General features: G+C 35.1%; 1 long non-coding RNA gene across 2 annotated transcripts in view; it reads left to right on the top strand.

The window, feature by feature from the left end:
- Positions 1-3,503, top strand: part of LOC140602465 (uncharacterized) — a 60,237-nt gene extending 56,734 nt beyond the window's left edge. For both annotated transcript variants that reach the window (XR_012005411.1, XR_012005410.1), the window contains 2 exons: positions 188-233; positions 2,095-3,503. This is a non-coding gene — a long non-coding RNA (uncharacterized lncRNA). The remainder of the gene's footprint in view (positions 1-187; positions 234-2,094) is intronic.
- The last annotated feature ends 14,776 nt before the right edge of the window (positions 3,504-18,279 follow it).

The raw sequence follows: 18,279 nt of genomic DNA, 5'->3' as shown, positions 1-18,279 counted from the left end.
TTTTCACATAAGGATTTCTTTTGTTTTTTCTAAATTATATTTTACTCTATTTGGCCGTGTTTTATGTTGTGAATTTGTATGCTTTGGGTTGAAAATTACAGCTTTTGGGGAGTGAGGAAAGATGCCAGAAGGTATGATAGAATCTGACAATAATGTTACTTTTCTTTTTCCTTTTTTGCTTTTTCAGTTTGAGCAGAAAACTGGTGCAGTTTTTGATGAAATTGTAGAGAACTGTAAGTACCACTTTAGAAAAAAAAAAAACCAGTCATGTCTTTAGATAGATAATAATTGAGTCTCCATTTATCTGTAACAGCTTTTGGTTAGGGCTTACTAACGTGATGGTACAATTTGATTCAGTTTAGATCTCATCACCCTGTTGGTATTTTTAGCAAGTTAATCTTAATTTTGTAAGAGTTTTAGTTTTTTTTAGTAAATATTTTATTTTCAGTTATTAATGTTGAAATATTGCCACACTTTATGTATGAATCATATAGAAGTTTAGACATACCATTTGGTAAAGCTTTCTACTTTGTTTAAGGGTCTCTTAGTTTTCTGTGTATATTCTTTCAGTGTTACATAATTCTCCTAAAAAAAATCCAGCTTTGTTTCTTAGGATTATAAAAGTAATACATTCAATTTTACGATACAAAAATGAAAAAAGCAGAAAATGAAAGTCTTTGTCTTTACTGTTCTCTGAAGATACCAGTTTTAAAAGTTAAATATATATCTTTCCAGACTTTTTTTCTGTGAATATTCTAGATCTATATATGGTGAATGGGGATGTATGTCTGTAGGGATCATGTGGGTACTGTTCTTGCATTTTTCGTTCAGCTGCTTATACATCTTTCTGTGTCAATGGATTTTGAATTATTACGTCCTTTCTGATGGCTACTTGGTATTTTATTATATGGCTGTATTATAATTTAACCAACTTCCTGTTTTATATATGTATTTATCTTCAGTTTTTCATTATTTACAAACAATATTGAGTATGTATTCCTATATACATTTTTGTCTACTTGTTGAAGTAGACAGAGGGAGTATATCCTTTTCTCTAGAATAAAGTCTAAGAATAGAACTGATGAATCATCAAAGGATGTTTGTGTGCTTATGAAGGATGGATTTTGTTATCTAGAGTTACAGAGTCAAAGAGAATATACATTTCTTTTTTTTTTTTCTTTAAGGTAACTTCCATTAGGATCTATGACTGCTGTTTTTTTCTCTTTGGAATTTAGTTTTTTTATTTTTTATTACTTTTATTTTTTTATTTTTAATTTTTTTTAGTTTTTTATTTTTATTTATTTATTTATTTATTATTTTTATTTATTTTTTTTTTTGGAATTAGTTTATTAATATTTTTTGAGGGGATCCCTGGGTGGTGCAGCGGTTTGGCGCCTGCCTTTGGCCCAGGGCGCGATCCTGGAGAACCGGGATCGAGTCCCACATCGGGCTCCCGGTGCATGGAGCCTGCTTCTCCCTCTGCCTGTGTCTCTGCCTCTCTCTCTCTCTCTCTCTCTCTCTCTCTCTCTCTGTGTGACTATCATAAATAAATTAAAAAAAAAATTAAAAATTGTCATCTTTTTACCATCACGATTTTTAGTGTTGGTTAAAAATGTTTTCCTTATCTTTTGAATATTTGCTATCCTAGTTTCTTGTAGTACTTAGAAAATATTTTTGTAAAATATTAAATAAACATAAATATTTATGACATGTGAGCTATATTAAAAATAAAAACCCTTGGCTTCATCACCCAGCTTTTTAAGAATGTACATTATCATGCCATTTTGTTCTTCTCTCCAAATAGCTATTATCCTGGATTTTGCTTATTTCCTTTACATTATTAATCAAGATGTTGTTTAGTTTTGTTTATGGACTTTGTGTTGTTTTTGAATTATACTGTATACGTTGCTACTTTGTAAAAATTATATATTTCTGAGATTTGTACTGTTGCATGTAGCTCTTGTCCATTTATCACTGATATGTATGTATTAAATACTTTATAGTTTTTATTTTTTTTTTAAATTGGTACAAAACACATATCCTAAAATTTAGCATCTTAATTACTATCTTTAAAAATTTATTTATGCATTTTAGGGGGGAGAGAGAAAGAGATCCTGTGTGAGCAGGGGGCGGAACAGAGAGAGAGGGAAAGACAGCAGCCTCAAGCAGGACCCGAGATGGGGCTCAGTCCCAGGACCCAGAGATCATGAACTCAGCAGAAACCAAGAATTGGGTGATTCACTGACTGAGCCATCCCTGTGCCCCCCATCTTAATTATTTTAAGATTATTTTAATCTCAGTGTTTTAAGACTGAGCCACCCAGGTGCCTTTATTTATTGTCTTTTATTTTTTTTAAGGAAAGAAATATATATATATTTTAAAGATTTTTATTCATTTATTTGAGAGAGAGAGAAGGAAAGAGCACAAGCAGGGTGAGTAGCAGAGGAAGAGGAAGAAGCAGGCTCCCAGCCCAGCACTGAGCCTGATGCAGGGCTTGATCCTAGGACCCGAGGATCATGAAGGGACTCCTGACCCCTGAGCCAAAGGGAGACACTTAACTGATTGAGCCACCCAGGCATCCCCACCCAGTTGCCTTTAAAATAGCCTTTTTAAAGAATTTTTTTTGAAAGATTTTATTTAATTATTAGAGCAAGAGAGTACACATGAGTGGGGGAAGGGTAGAGGGCGAGGGAGAAACAGGCTCCCTGCTCAGGGCTTCATCCCAGGACCCCGAGATCATGAGCCGAGCTGAAAGGCAGATGCTTAACTGACTTGAGCCACCCAGGTGTCCCAAAATAGTCCTTTTAAAAAAGAACTTTTGTTCAAACCACATTTGTCACGTCAGTCTAGTTCTTTTGGTTGGGCTTCTTTGACCTCCACTCAAACGTGAACATACTTCAGAGATTCCCCATCTGTAATCTTTGGGATCTAATTTCTTTTTTGGGGCCCCTAGAAGTCAGATTGTAGGAAGTACATTGATTGCTATTATTTCTTTTCTTTTTTTTTTTAAGGTTTTATTTATTTATTCATTCATGAAAGACAGAGACAGAGGCAGAGAGACACAGGCAGAGGGAGAAGCAGGCTCCATGCCCAGAACCTGATATGGGAATCGATCCCAGGTCTCCAGGATCTTCCCCTGGGCCAAAGGCAGCGCTAAACCGCTGAGCCACCCAGGGATCCCCTATTGTTTCTAATATTGAAAGGTCTTGGGACGCCTGGGTGGCTCAGGGGTTGAGCATCTGCCTTGGATTCAGGGCGTGATTCAGGGAGCCTGCTTCTCCCTCTGCCTATGTCTCTGCATCTCTTTCTGTGTCTCTCGTGAATATTTTCATTCTGCTCCATGAGCCTAGCAGAAAATGTTACAGGTCTCATTGTCACCACTGCAATAAACTGTCTCAGTGTAGCCATACGTCATACTGTTTGTATTGCAGCAATTCAACTTTACATTTGTGGATGTATTTGTAAAGGAATAATGTGTTTCCAGTAAAACTTTGGACACTGAATTTTGTGTGTGTGTGTTTTTTTTTTAAAGATTTTATTTATTTATTCATAGACTCACAGAGAGAGGCAGAGACACAGGCAGAGGGAGAAGCAGGCTCCATGCAGGGAACCCGATGTGGGACTCGATCCTGGGTCTCCAGGACCACACCCCAGGCTGCAGGTGGCGCCAAACCGCTGTGCCACCAGGGCTGCCCTGGACACTGAATTTTGAATTTCACATAATTTTTTCATTGTCAGGAAATGCTTTTCCTTTGATGTTTTTTTTTTTTTTTCTCCAACCATTTGAAAAATGTGAAAACCATTCTTAGCTCATAGGTTGTACCAAAAAACTCCCTGCCAAAAAACAGTTGGCTTCTGGATTTGGTATGTAGGCATAGTTTACCTACTCTTGGTCTAGAGTGTATATATGGGAAGATGATTGCTGAGGCCTAAGCTATGTATATTCTCAACTTTACCTGAAATGCAAAATTTATTTTCCTGAGTAGTTTTATCTATTTACACTTAGACCATTGTGGTTAGTTTTGTTTGCTGTGTATCTGGCAAACACTGATATTATCAGACTTTAAAATTTTGTCTGTATGGTGGATATAACATGGAATCAATATTTTTTAAAAATTTGCATTTCCTTCATTAATAATTTAGTTGAATTTTTTCATGTTTATTATCCATTTCTTATTCCTTTGGCAAAATGCCTGTTCAATTAAATCTCTTGCCCAGTTGCTATTGGGTTGTTGGTCTTTTCTTTTCTTTCTTTTTTTTTTTTTTTAATTTTTATTTATTTATGATAGTCACAGAGAGAGAAAGAGAGAGAGGCAGAGACACAGGCAGAGGGAGAAGCAGGCTCCATGCACTGGGAGCCCGATGTGGGATTCGATCCCAGGTCTTCAGGATCGCGCCCTGGGCCAAAGGCAGGCGCCAAACCGCTGCGCCACCCAGGGATCCCTTGTTGGTCTTTTCTTAACTGAATTGTGGAGCTCAGTAAATACCTGGAGAAAATTTCGTGGCTTATAGCTATTGCAAATAACTTCTCCAAATCCATGACTTTTTAAAGTTTTTGCATAAGCAAAAGTTAATTTTAATGTGGTTGAATCATAGTAAATGTGTGAGTTTTATCCTTTATGTTTGCTTAAAAAAATGTTTTCTTTATGAAAATCTTACCAGGCTGAGATCAAGAAGATCTTGTATATTATTTCCTGAAATATTCATTGTTTTTCTCTCTCACATGTAGGTCTTGATTTATCTTAGATTTAATTGTTTATATATCTTGGGCTAGGGAACTTTTTTTGTTTTTATCATAATGCTAACAAATTGTCTCACCACCATTTATCAAGTACTGTTTCCTTTTTCTGGTGGTCTGGAAAACTACTCTATAATGTGTATCTGGGCTTTTTTCCACATTTTCAGTTAGGCTATTTGTTTATTCCTAGGCCAGTACCATGTTTTAATTAATTTGATATATAATAAAGTCTTGATAATCTGATATTTAACATCCCAGAAATTGCCTATTCTTGCCAGTGTTCATTTTAGAAATATTTTGCCGAGTTCCTAACAAAGCAAAATCAGATAACAACAACAAAAAAAATCTTATTGGGAATTGATTGGAATTTTCCTGAGTCTGTAGATCAACAGAGAGAATTTGTATGTATGTAGTATTGAATCTTCTATCTGTGAACTTGGTATCTTTTTCCATTTATTTAAAACTTTAATGCTTTCCAATAAATTTTTATGATCTATAAAGGATTACCTTGCAACCTTTTTTTTTGTTTTAGCATTTATTATTATTATTTTTTTGTTTTAGCATTTATATCTTACTTATTTTTAGATGTAGGATAGGATAAGATTAGAGTTCACTTTCTTTTTTCCACATAAGTAGCTTACTGTGCTACTGCATGTTAAATAATTCATCTTTTCATCTAAATAGTTAATGTTTTTGCCACTGAACTGAATTGGCACTGAGATGTATTTAAGTTCTATATATGTGGGAATCTCTTTTTGGAAAATTTACAAAATTCTGTTAATTTTTATATATTTATAAAATATATTAATACCAAATATTTATTTCTATACCAGTATCATTGGTTTTATTTGTACTATTATAAGAAATATTTATTATCATTATGTTATTACTATGTATGTATTGGCTTTTGGGTATTGATATTTATCTGCTATGTTAAGCCTTTACCTTTTTTTTTTTTTTTTATTTTTATTTATTTATGATAGTCTCACAGAGAGAGAGAGAGAGAGGCAGAGACACAGTCAGAGGGAGAAGCAGGCTCCATGCACCAGGAGCCCGATGTGGGATTCGATCCCGGGTCTCCAGGATCGCGCCCTGGGCCAAAGGCAGGCGCCAAACCGCTGCGCCACCCAGGGATCCCAAGCCTTTACCTTTTATCTTGTTATTTTATTATTTTTTTAATGTAGGCTCCACGCCCAGTGTGGAGCCTGAACTCATGACCCTGAGATCAAGATCTTAGCTGAGACTAAGAGTGGGACACTTAACCAACAGCCACCCAGGCGCCTTATCTTTTCTTATTTTAATTTTTTTTCTTATTTTAATTTTTTAAAGAGGTATTAGAGGAAGAGGGAGAGACAAACTCAAGCAAGCTCTGTGTCTATCACGGATCCCAAACTGGGGCTTGATCTCATGACTCTGAGATCACAACCTGAGCTGAAACCAAGAGTCGAACAGAACACTTGGCCAGCTGTGCCACCGAGGCTCCCCTAAATCTATTATTCTTTTAAAATTTCAGTCTTTGGTTATCCATACATGCGACCATATCAACTAAAAATGTTTCATTTCTTTTCCCCAGTGACAACTCAAATTACATAATTTATTATTTTTGTTAAAATCTGTAGGATTAAATTAAATGATAATCAAGGTACTTGTCATCTTTGATTAATTTATGAGTCCAGTTAATTAGTTCTCATATTTTGTTATTTAGGGCTAATTATTGTTAGTTTCTGTCACATAGGCTTAGGCTTTATTACATTTAAAAAATATATTCCCAGGGACCCCTTGGGTGGCTCAGTGGTTGAGTGTCTGCCTTTGGCCCAGGATCACTTGATGGTTTTAGTTTTAGCTTTTATAATTAGGTTCATCATCCACTTCAAGTTAGTTTTTGTATATAGTGTAATATAGGAGTCAAATATATAATTTTTATGTGTGGATATCTAGTTGAGTCAGCACCATTTATGGAAAAAATTATTCTTTCTGATTGATTTACCTTGGTACTTTTGTTGAAAATCAGTTCATCTGCATGTTGGGTCGATTTCTTGGTCCCATGAGGTTCTTTGGATCTATATGTCTATTCTTATGCTGATACCACACTGTCTTGATTAATTTTATACTAAATCACATATCAAATTTGTTTTACTATTCTAGATATTTTGCATTTTCATGCAATTTTGCAGAAGCAGCTTGTCAATTTCTATGAAAAAACTTATTGGGGTTTGACTGGTATTATGTTGGGTCTGTAGATCAGTTTGGGGAGAACTGATATCTAAATAATAATGTTTTCCAATTCATGAATATTATATACCTTTCAATTTATTTAGGTACTTCTTAAATTTCTCCCAGCAATATATTATAGTTTTCAGTGTACAGGTCTTTTACATATTTTGTTATCTCTATACATTTTTAATTTCTTGTGCTATTGTGAGATAATGAAAAGTTAAATTTATTATTCAGGTACAATGTACAGATAAAAATTTACCATATTTTAAGATTATTTTTAATTGAACTTTGCACTTTGAAATGATTATAGATTTCTAAAATGAGTTCATGTGGTCTTCCAACTCTATTATTTTGTTTTTTAAGATTTTATTTATTTATATGAGAGAGAGCATGAGCAGGGAGAGGGGCAGAAGGAGGGAGAGAAGCAGGCTCCCTTTGAGGAGGGAGCTTGAGGCAGGGCTTGACCTCAGGACCTGAGCTGAAGGCTGATTGAGCCACCCAGGTGCCCCATTCCACCTCTGTTGTTTTTTTGTTTTTTTGTTTTTAGATTTTATTTATTTATTCATGAGAGACAAAGAGAGGCAGAGACACAGGCAGAGGGAGAAGCAGGCTCCATGCAGGGAGCCCGACATGGGACTCTATCCTGGGTCTCCAGGATCACACCCCGGGCTGCAGGCAGCGCTAAACCACCAGGGCTGCCCTCCACTTCTATTGTTAAATGTTTTATCTGTAGTCCTTTGCATTTACATATATATTTTAGAATTTCCATATAAATTTATACAAATAAGCTACTGGGACTTTGATTGGAATTGCAATATCTGTAGATTAATTTGGGGGGAGAAATGACATATTAAATATATGGGATTTTCTTATTTAGGTTTTCTCTAAATGTCTAAATAATTTTTAGATTATTAAGTTTTTAAGTAATCTTATACTTCTATAGATTTTGTATGTATTTTATAAAATCTAAGTATCTCTGTTTTTTGTCCAATATTTCGTCTGGATTTTTTATTTGTGGATAAATTGATGGACAGCTTTCCCCCACAGAGATAGCCAGTTATTCCTTCCTAAGTAAGTGAATAATCATCCTTTCTTTGCTTACTTGAAATGTAGTATTCCTATTTTTCATTACAGTGTAATGATTGAAAAAAGTATTTTTTTCTCGTTTCCAAATGACCTTTATTATCTTTGTAGATATCCTCCCTCAGGTTGAGGACTTTGTCTTTATTGTTTGCTGAAAGATTATTTTTCATGAATGCATATTAAATTTTGTCATGATTTCTCTTTACTGAGATGGTTAATGTTTTTTTCCTTTATCGTATTATGTGGTAATTGATTTTTCAATACTTTTTTTTTAAGATTTTATTTATTTATTCATGAGAGACAAGATCCCAAAGTTCCGGGATCATGCCCTAAGCCAAAGGCAAATGCTCAACCTCTGAGCCACCCAAGCATCCCTGATTTTTCAATACTAAACCCACTTTGCATTCATGGGATAAATCCTACTTTGTGATGATGTATTATTTGTTTTATATATTTACATTCAATTTGCTAATATTTTAAGTGTGCCAATATTTTAAGCACCTGTGTTTATGAAGGATATTGATGTAAAGTTTTTTGTTTCAAAGATTTTATTATTTATTATTTTAAATTTTTATTATTTTATTTATTTATTTGAGAGAGAAAAAGAGAGATCAAAGCTGGGGAGGAGCAGAGGGAGAAGGACAAACATACTCCTGAGTATAGAGTATAGAGCCCCATCCAGGGCTTGATCCCACAACCCTGAAATCATGACCTGAGCTGAAATCAAGAGTCAGATCTTCAACTGACTGAGCTACCAGGCACTGCAAGTTCTCTTTTGTAATGTGTTTCTCTGGTTCTGGTTGCAGAGTAATACTGGCTTTATAAAATTAGGAAGGGATGCCTGGGTTGCTCATTGTTTGAGTGTCTGTCTACAGCTCAGGTCGTGATCCCAGAGTTTTAGGATTGAGGTCCACATTGTGCTCCCCATGGGGAGCCTGCTTCTCCCTCTGCCTGTGTCTCTGCCTCTCTTTCTGTGTCTCTCATGAATGAATAAATTCTTAAAAAATATTAGAAGTATTCCTTTCTCTTATATTTACTGAAAGAATTCATGTAAGATGAGTATTACATTTCTTTAAATGTTTTATTTAGTTTATTAGTAAAGTCTTTGGGCCTCGTACTGTTCAGATTTTCTTTTTCTTTCTGGTCTTATTTGGCAATTCACACCGTTCAAGGCATTTCCTTTAAGTCAGCATAGTTGAATAGAACTTTGCATGATGATGGAAATGTTCTGTATGTACATTGTTAATGTATGGTAGCCACTAGCTATTTGTGTCAGTTGAATATTTGAAATGTCATTAGTGCAGAACTGAAGTTACAAGTTTATTTATTTTAAATAGCTATAGGTGGCTTTTGGTTTTGTGTATTGGACAGTGAAGATCTAAACTGTCAAATTCCATAAAGTTCTTTTTTTTTTTTTAAGATTTATTTATTTATTTATGATAGACATAGAGAGAGAGAGAGGCAGAGACACAGGAGGAGGGAGACGCAGGCTCCATGCGGGAGCCCGACGCGGGACTCGATCCCGAGACTCCAGGATCGCGCCCTGGGCCAAAGGCAGGCGCTAAACCGCTGAGCCACCCAGGGATCCCCTATTTCCATAAAGTTCTAAATTTTAAAATGCGTTGTCATCAAACTATTCATAGAATTTTAAAATTTATTCTTAATTGAGTGTTTATATTTTCTTTATTTTTAGCCTCTATGGAATCTTTACTACTGTACCTTTCATTCCTGATACTAGTAATTTTATGTTCTTTCTCACTTTCATTATATTAATATTTTTATTAAAATATTTACTTGTGAAATACATAAACTAAAATTCACGGTCTCAGCCTTTTTTTTTTTTTTTTTTAATAGAGAGAGGCAGAGAGAGGAGAGAGAGAATCTTAAGTAGGCTCCACACCCAGCATGTGAGCCCGACATGGGGCTCATCTCACAACCCTGAGATCATCACCTGAGCCGAAATTAAGAGTTGGATGCTTAACTGACTGAGCCACCTAGGCACTCCTACCATCTTAGCTCTTTTAAGTTTACAATTCATAATGTTAAGTACGTTGGCATTGTTATAGAACCAATCTCCATAATACTTTTCCATCTTATAAAACTATAACGATACCTGTTAAATAATAAGTCTCTATTCCTCCTTCCTCTAGCTGTGTCACCCACCCTTCTATTTTCTATGAATTTGACCACTCCGGGGACTTCATATAAGTGGAATCATAATATGTTTACTTTTTATGACTGGCTTATTTCACTTAACATCCTCAAAGTTCATCTATATTGTAGCCTGTTCCAGAATTTCCTTTCTTTGCAATTAGTAGAATTGGTGTGTCTTGTGTTTAATGAACTCCTAAGAGTAACAAAGTGAAATTATTATTATTTTACTGATGTCATTGAGGGTAAAAATTACAAGTTACTCTGTACAGTTTTATAGTTCTTAAAATGATTTTAACATTGCAATATTTTCTGGTTATAAGGGGTAGGATAAAAGCTTAGGTTCAGGGCCTGAACAGATCCTTGTTTATCTGTATAGAAAGGGATATCAGCTGATTCTGGTGTGGCAAGAAGGGAGAGAAGATGAAAATGAAAAGTTTCATTTTAAAAATAATATAACCATGTTTTAGAAATTTTGGAATTAGAAGGAGGAATATCAGGAATGTGTAACTATAGTTTGGGAAACAGTTGGACCTGTTTCCTCATACCTCTGTGGCATTTTTCTTCTGGAATTAATGGTATAAATTACTTTTATTTTGTTAATATTTCAATTTACCCTGCTTACAAAATAATATGTTGTGAAATATAAAAACTTGTAAATGTTTTACTTCATTAAAATGTATGACACAATCTTTTTTTTTTTGGTGCAAGGGAGGGGAGGGGCAGAAGGAGAGAAAGAATCTTAAACAGACTCTGCTGAGTGGTGGTAGCCTGATTTGGGTCTCAGTCTCACTAACCTGAGATCATGGCCTGAGCTGAAATCAATCAAGACTCAGTTGTTCAATGGACTAAGCCACCCAGGCGCCCTTGAATGTGTCAATTAGTAGATATTGCTGTCTTCTTGATCATTCCTTTTAGAGAACTATAAATGCCAGTGAACATTCAAAAAAGTAGTCTATTGCTTTAGTTTTCCTCAGTGAAGAACAGATGGTTATCTGTTTTATAAGGTGTTTTAGAATGTGCTTTAAAATCATTTTTTTTACTTTAATAGTGTACAAAGTAGACTTTTGAAATTGATAGCATTTAACAAATTTCTGTCGGAAGTATTTGAAGTGTCAGCATTTGTTGGTCACCTTGTAGTAATAAAATCTTTGAGTTTTAAAATCGAATTGTTCTGAATATTCCACTGGTTTCAAACTGTGTTTTCCCCTTGTGGGAACAGATAAAAGCAAAAATTATTGAAAGTAAGTTCTGTGAATCTTACCTGTGAGTTTCATCTCTCCTTATTGAATGTGTAGAGGTTATATTGGCATACTTGAATAGTTCCACAATAACACATAATCAAATGAAAAGAAGACAAGAGAGCTGTAATCTTTAGTTGGGACTTCCTGAGGAAACTCATTCATCTTCATTAGGACTTGACATAGATTGTTAGTGATTGATCTGACTGAAGTAAATGGTTCATCTCTGGTGTGGTGGGGCATTCATTGGTTCATCTTTGTTGGTAGAAGATTCAGGTGGGGCTTTGCGGAAGAAATTGGACCAGCTAAGAAGTTAGACTTGGTTAATCATCTGAAGATTGCTTTCAACCGCGGGGTGCAGTGATCTATTATCTGCATAGTTTATTTGTGACTGGTTCATAAAAAACTAGAGCCTGCTACTCAAAGTGTAGTCTGTGGATCAGTAGTATTAGCATCATCTGGGAGTATGTTAGAGCTCAAATTCTGGCTCTCATCCTTGACCTACAGAACCAGAATCTTTGGGCGATGATGTAGAACTCAGGTATCTATTTCTGGCAAGTTCACGAAGAGATTATGATGGAGAGTAATCACTCAGAAAGCATTGCTTTTCACTCAATGATATTCAAGTATTACTGTGCATTAGAAGTAAAATTATTTAGGAGTGCTTTTTTTTTTAAGATTTTATTTATTTATTCATGAGAGACACAGAGAGAGGCAGAGACACAGGTAGAGGGAAAAGCAGGCTCCATGCAGGGAGCCCGATGTGGGACTCGATCCCAGGATCATGACCTGTGCCAAAGGCAGACGCTTAGCCGCTGAGTCACCCAGGCATCCCAGGGGTGCTTGTTTTTAGATATTTTAAAGTGAGATGAAATTTACATGTAGCATTGGATTAGTTTTATGTGTACAACATATTGCTTTGCTTTACGTATGTATTATAAAATGATTACCACAATAAGTTTAGTTAACATCCATTGCCAGTTACTTATTTTAATTTTGGAACACTGTTAGAAATTTATTTTACCTGGAGACCTATGTGTGTACAAGCATTTTTCATAGTACTACTGACACTCTGAATGGTATACTTTGTTTTCTGTTCTAGCCTTTTTTTTTTTCCTAACTCCACACCCAACATGGGGCTTGAACTCACAACCCTGAAATGAAGAGTCATATTTCTGTGCTTGCTGATCCAGCCAGGTGTCTCTTATAGCCTATTAAAAGACAATTTTCCTGGCCCTTGCTTACTAATTAATGGGTGATACTTGCAGTTTGAAATAACACTGGATTGTTGTATTCTAATTATTATCCTGTTAACGTGAAAAATTTTGGGGATCCCTGGGTGGCTCAACGGTTTAGTGCCTGCCTTCGGCTTGGGGTGTGATCCTGGAGTCCCGGAATCAAGTCCCACATTGGGCTCCCTGTATGGACCCTGCTTCTCCCCCTGCCTGTGTCTCTGCGCCTCTCTCTCTCTCTCTGTCTCTCATGAATAAATAAAATCTTTAAAAAAATAGAAAACATGAAAACTTATCTCTTGGTTACTGGCCTATTAGTAGCCAGGATTGTTTTTCATCTTAGGATCATATATATGAATTACTATTCTTTCTATTATTCTAAGTGTGCCCTAATGAGAATCAGGGTCTGTCAATAAGAGCAGAAGCTGGAATGACTGTCGAAAAGCAGCTAGTACTTTCAGACAAAGCCATGTAAATTCAGCTGTTGATGAATTGCATGTTTACCAAATGTCCATTGTTTCCAAACCCATTTCTTTTAGTAGTACTTGTCAATGTAATTGTGTGATTTTAATTATTTTTACACTAATGAAATATCCTCTGGAAAGTGAGGTGTTTCTGTGAATAATTTGAATGCTTTGGAAAAACTTAGTAAGTCAGTAAAAACATGGAGATGCAAGTGTCTTTATTTTGTCATTCTGCTTTAAAGAAATGAAAATTGCAATCATGAACTTTGCATTATAGGTTTGACTTGTTCAAAAAAGAACTCAGATTAGCATGCACCTTTTGCAAGTCTTGGTTGATCATCCAATGACTGGCCAGTGTGCCTTTCTATATTCCAAATAAAAGCAAATGTTTCATTTTTTTAATGATTCCTGATTTTATTGGATTTTTAACTATTAAACTACATTCCTGATCTTCTCCCTCCAGTGAGGCTTTCATTATTAAGGAAATTTTATTTTATTGAGTAACAATAAATCATCTCTTAGAAATGTCTCTCACAAAATACTAATTTTACCTTTTAATTAAAATGAACCAAGATTACCTCATTTTTTGCTTATTGTTACTTGTTTTACATTCTTCAGTTTGTTTTCTTTTGATTGTTTTTTTTAAATATAAGAGAAAAGCAGCTTCAGAATTGTTAGAAAACCATGATTTTTAAAGTTAAAATTATAATATTTATTTCTGAAAATTATGCTTTGATTAAAAGCAAAAATGTGTGAAGGAATCAAGTAATATATTGGCAATGAAAGTAACAGCCCTTTTGCAGTGTTCATTTATGTGTTTATTGGATTTCTTAGTTGGTGTTTGTACCTTAACATGAAATGGTTCTTAGGTATAGTGTAGAAATATCAGTATGCTTCTTAAAGCAAAGTCTAAGCATGAAGACCAGAAATAAAAGCTGACTTGGCATCATGACATTTACTTTCATTATAAAACACAGTGTCCTTAAATTGCTTAAAATAACTTCCATTCTACTTTCACAAAGTCTTACAACTTACTTGCATTTAACACGTGTTCCTTTCATTCTTTTACAATGGAAGTTTATGTACAGATCACATCCCCTATTGCACATAGATTTTTCTTCTGATCTCATTAGTTGTTCCTTCTTTATTGGATCATTCCCGTGTGCATACTACAAGCTGTAATAGTCTCCATTTTAAAAAAACAACAACAAAACCAACAACTCACAAGGAAGTTAAAAAAGTAACAAGGAAAACAGAACATAAATTCATAGAAAAACTTTTTCTACAGATTTTAATCCAGTTTCTGCTTATTTTCTTTAATTTGGGCACAGTTCTTGTAGAGAGTTGTGAGTACTTAAGGTTCCCTCTTTCTGTCTTTTCCGTCTCTGTTCGGATCATCCCACTCCAGCTTGTACACTCATCTTTCCACTGATAAAGCTCTTGTCAAGTTAGAAGTTCATTTCAGCTTTGCCAATATTGATACCATTCTTAACCTTCATTTTATGTGTTATCTGAGCAGCAGTTGCTATGGTTGATCAGTCCTTCCTTATTCATTTTTTAAAATTTTTATTTTGTTTTATTTTATTTATTTTATTTTATTTATTTTTATTGGTGTTCAATTTACCAACATACAGAATAACCCCCAGTGCCTGTCACCCATTCACTCCCACCCCCCACCCTCCTCCCCTTCTACCACCCCTAGTTCGTTTCCCAGAGTTAGCAGTCTTTACGTTCTGTCTCCCTTTCTGATATTTCCCACACATTTCTTCTCCCTTCCCTTATATTCCCTTTCACTATTATTTATATTCCCCAAATGAATGAGAACATATAATGTTTGTCCTTCTCTGACTGACTTACTTCACTCCGCAGTCCTTCCTTATTCAAATACTTGCTTGGGTAGCCTGGCTGGCTCAGTTGTTTAAGATCTGCCTTTGGCTCAGGTCAGGATCCTGATGTCCTAGGAACTAGCTGGGCATTGCATCAGGCTCCCTGGCTCAGTGGGAAGCCTGCTTCTCCTTCTCCTTCCAGCTTGTGTTCTCTCTTGCTGTCTCTGTCTCTCTCTCAAATAAATAAAATCTTAAAAAAAAAAAATCCAAACAAAACTTCCTTCACTTAGCTTATTTGATATCAGTCACCTAGTTTTCCTCCTGCCTCATTGGCTGTTGCATCTTACTTCCTTTTCCTGATTCTTTCCTTTCTACCAGATTTCCACATGTTGAAGAGGACTATTTAGCTTTCTTCCATCCGTGGTAAATAAATTGGCTAGGTGATCTCATCTAGTTCCATAAATTTTAAGTGCCATCTCAGGCAGCCCCGGTGGCGCAGTGGTTTAGCGACGCCTGCAGCCCAGGGTGTGATCCTGGAGACCCAGGATCAAGTCCCACGTTGGGCTCCCTGCATGGAGCCTGCTTCTCCCTCTGCCTGTGTCTTTGCCCCCCCCCCCCCCCGTCTCTCATGAATAAATAAATAAAATATTAAAAAAAAATTTTAAGTACCATCTCTTCATTGATCCCCAAATATATATGTCATTGCTTGGCAAGATTTTGCTTTCTAATTCTTCTTTAATGTATCTCCAGTTGAAGATTTAATAAGGTTCTCAAAATTAACAGGCTCAGAGCCTAGTTACCCCTTTCCTGTGTGTTCCTCCCTTAGAGTTCCCATCTCAAGATATGATACCCTGTGTGTTATCCTTTGCTTCTTTCATACCCAATTTCTGATATATCGGGCGATGCCACTAACTTTTAAAACATACCCAAATGTGATTGTTTCTCCCCACATTCATTATTATCGTGGTCTTAGCCTCCAGTTTTTCCTTGGATTATTGCAGTAGTCTCCTAACTGTTCTTAATTCCATTCTTTTTTCTCTATAATATTTAACAGCCTTAAAGAAATACAGAAGCTAAGGTGATCCTTGTAAAATATAAATCATGTTAATCCCTCTCCATGAGCTTTTAATTACTTCCTTTCATACTTGAATATATTGCATTTTTTCCTATGGTCTGCAAATTAATAATAGACCTGTCCTCTGGCATTTTCTCTCTTCTCATTTTTTAGCACTCTTCCTTTCACTCATTCAGTTCTAGCCATATGGTCCTTGCTTTTCTTCACATATGCCAAGCATGTTCACAGTGTCTAACAGCTAGGAGTTTTCCATGAGAAATTTATGCTTTACGAGTTTCATTAGCTGCTGTGATCCCCAAATAAGTGTAATATCATGCTTTGTTCTGCAGATCTAGGCTCTGAGAAACAGAAGCGGTTTCTTTTGTTTGATTATTTGGGCCTCGAGGATGAGTGGAATTCTTGTCCAGTTAATTACTTATCTTAATATAACTAGTACTTATATTTTAACCTCATTAAGATTTGTTCAGCCTGCAGATTTCTTGTGTGATAAATAGCAAAATTTCAAATTCAGATTTGATGCTTTGTTAGAAATTGCCATCTCTGAAAAAACTTTAAATCTCAAGTGTATTGTCAAGTAAGGATAAAAATTTGTTTTCAGTAAATAGTAGATTCATGTGCTTCAAAACTCAAAAGATACAAAAAGTGTGCTTTGAAAAGTTGGTGTTTCTGTCTTCTAGCTCCTCAGTTATGATATTCATAGAAAATCAATGGAAGATTTTTTTTAATGTATAAATAATTATATATATACATACATTATAAAATACATCAGTGATAGCCATATATGTGTGTGTATATATATATATGTACAGATATTCTTTGTCACTTAGATATTTTTACCTAAGTAACCTGGGAAACTCATATAAAGCTTATCTCATTCTGTTTTATAACCACATAATATAATATTGTAGGTATGTATTTTAATTAATTTAGTCTTATTGGTGGATAGGCTGTTTCCAGTTTTTGCTGCTGTATATGTTCTCTTTTCATAGTTCTCTTGCAAGATTCTGTCTGTAGGACTAATAAAACACTGTATGTTAACTATATGGAATTTTAAAAATTAAAAATCTTAAAAGTTGAAAAGCTGGCTCAAAAGGTATGTGCATTTAAAGTATGATAAATATTGCCCGACTGTTCTTTATTAGAATGGTACCAGTTTATACTCCTACAGATAGTATTTGACTGTAGCAGTTGGCAAACTTTTTTTCTTTCAAGGGCTAGATAGTAAATATTTCAAGCTTTGCAGCTCACATATGGTCTATATCACAAACTCTTCTTTGTATATATTTTTTGGCTCTTTGCCATAGTCTGACAGCTTTGGCCTGTATTATCGCTGGCAGGCTGTTATCAAAACCTTTTGTCATTACCCACCTGCTATGTGAACATGGTATCTCATTGAATTATTAATCTGTATTTCACTTAGGAGCAAAGCTCATTCTTCATGTTTCCTTTCCTGTGAAAATGTTTGTTCAAATCCTTTTCTTTTATATGCTTATTTGATTGTATTTTTATTGAGGTGTAAGAATCTTAATATTCATTAGAGAAACGATCCTTTCTGGTAGAGTATACAATAAAATTTTTCAACCAGTTTATCTATAATCTTGGTTTGCTTTGTGTTTTCTTCTCTTTAGAATTTTTTTTAAAGATTTATTTATTTTAGAGAGAGAGGGTGTACATGAGTGGGAGGAGGGGAAGAGGGAGAGAGAGAGAGAGGAGTGGAGCATGGAGCCCACCCAACATGGGCTTGATCCCATGACCCTGAGATCATAACCTGAGCTGAAATCAAGAATTGGATATTCATCCTACTGAGCCACCCAGGCGCCCCTAGGAATTTTTTAGTCATATTTGATCTGTTACTGAATAAATTAGTTGTTTATTCTAGATTTTGTGTCATTTTTAGAAAGGCTTTTCCTCACTTTAGGACTTAAAATAATTTTTTCATTTTTTATATTAGTATTTTATTTTTAATGTGCTTTTTAAAAGGTTTTATTTATTTGATAGAGCACAAGAGGGGACTGGAGAGGAGAGGGAGAGGGAGAAACAGACTCCCACTGAGCAGGGAGCCACACATGGGACTCCATTCCAGGACCCTGGGATCATAACTTGAGCTGAAGACAGACCCTTAACCAACTAAGCCATGCAGGCACCCCTTCTTTTTTATGTTTAAACCTTAAATACATCTGGAAATTATTATTATTATTTTTTTTTTCTGGAAATTATTCTGACAGGATTTAGGGATCCACTTTTTCCAAGTG

This window comes from Canis lupus, chromosome 13, assembly GCF_048164855.1.
Source record: "Canis lupus baileyi chromosome 13, mCanLup2.hap1, whole genome shotgun sequence".
NCBI classification, from domain to species: Eukaryota; Metazoa; Chordata; class Mammalia; order Carnivora; family Canidae; genus Canis; species Canis lupus.
The sequence above is the reverse complement of the archived record's forward strand: the minus strand, read 5'-3'. Positions and strand labels throughout refer to the sequence as shown.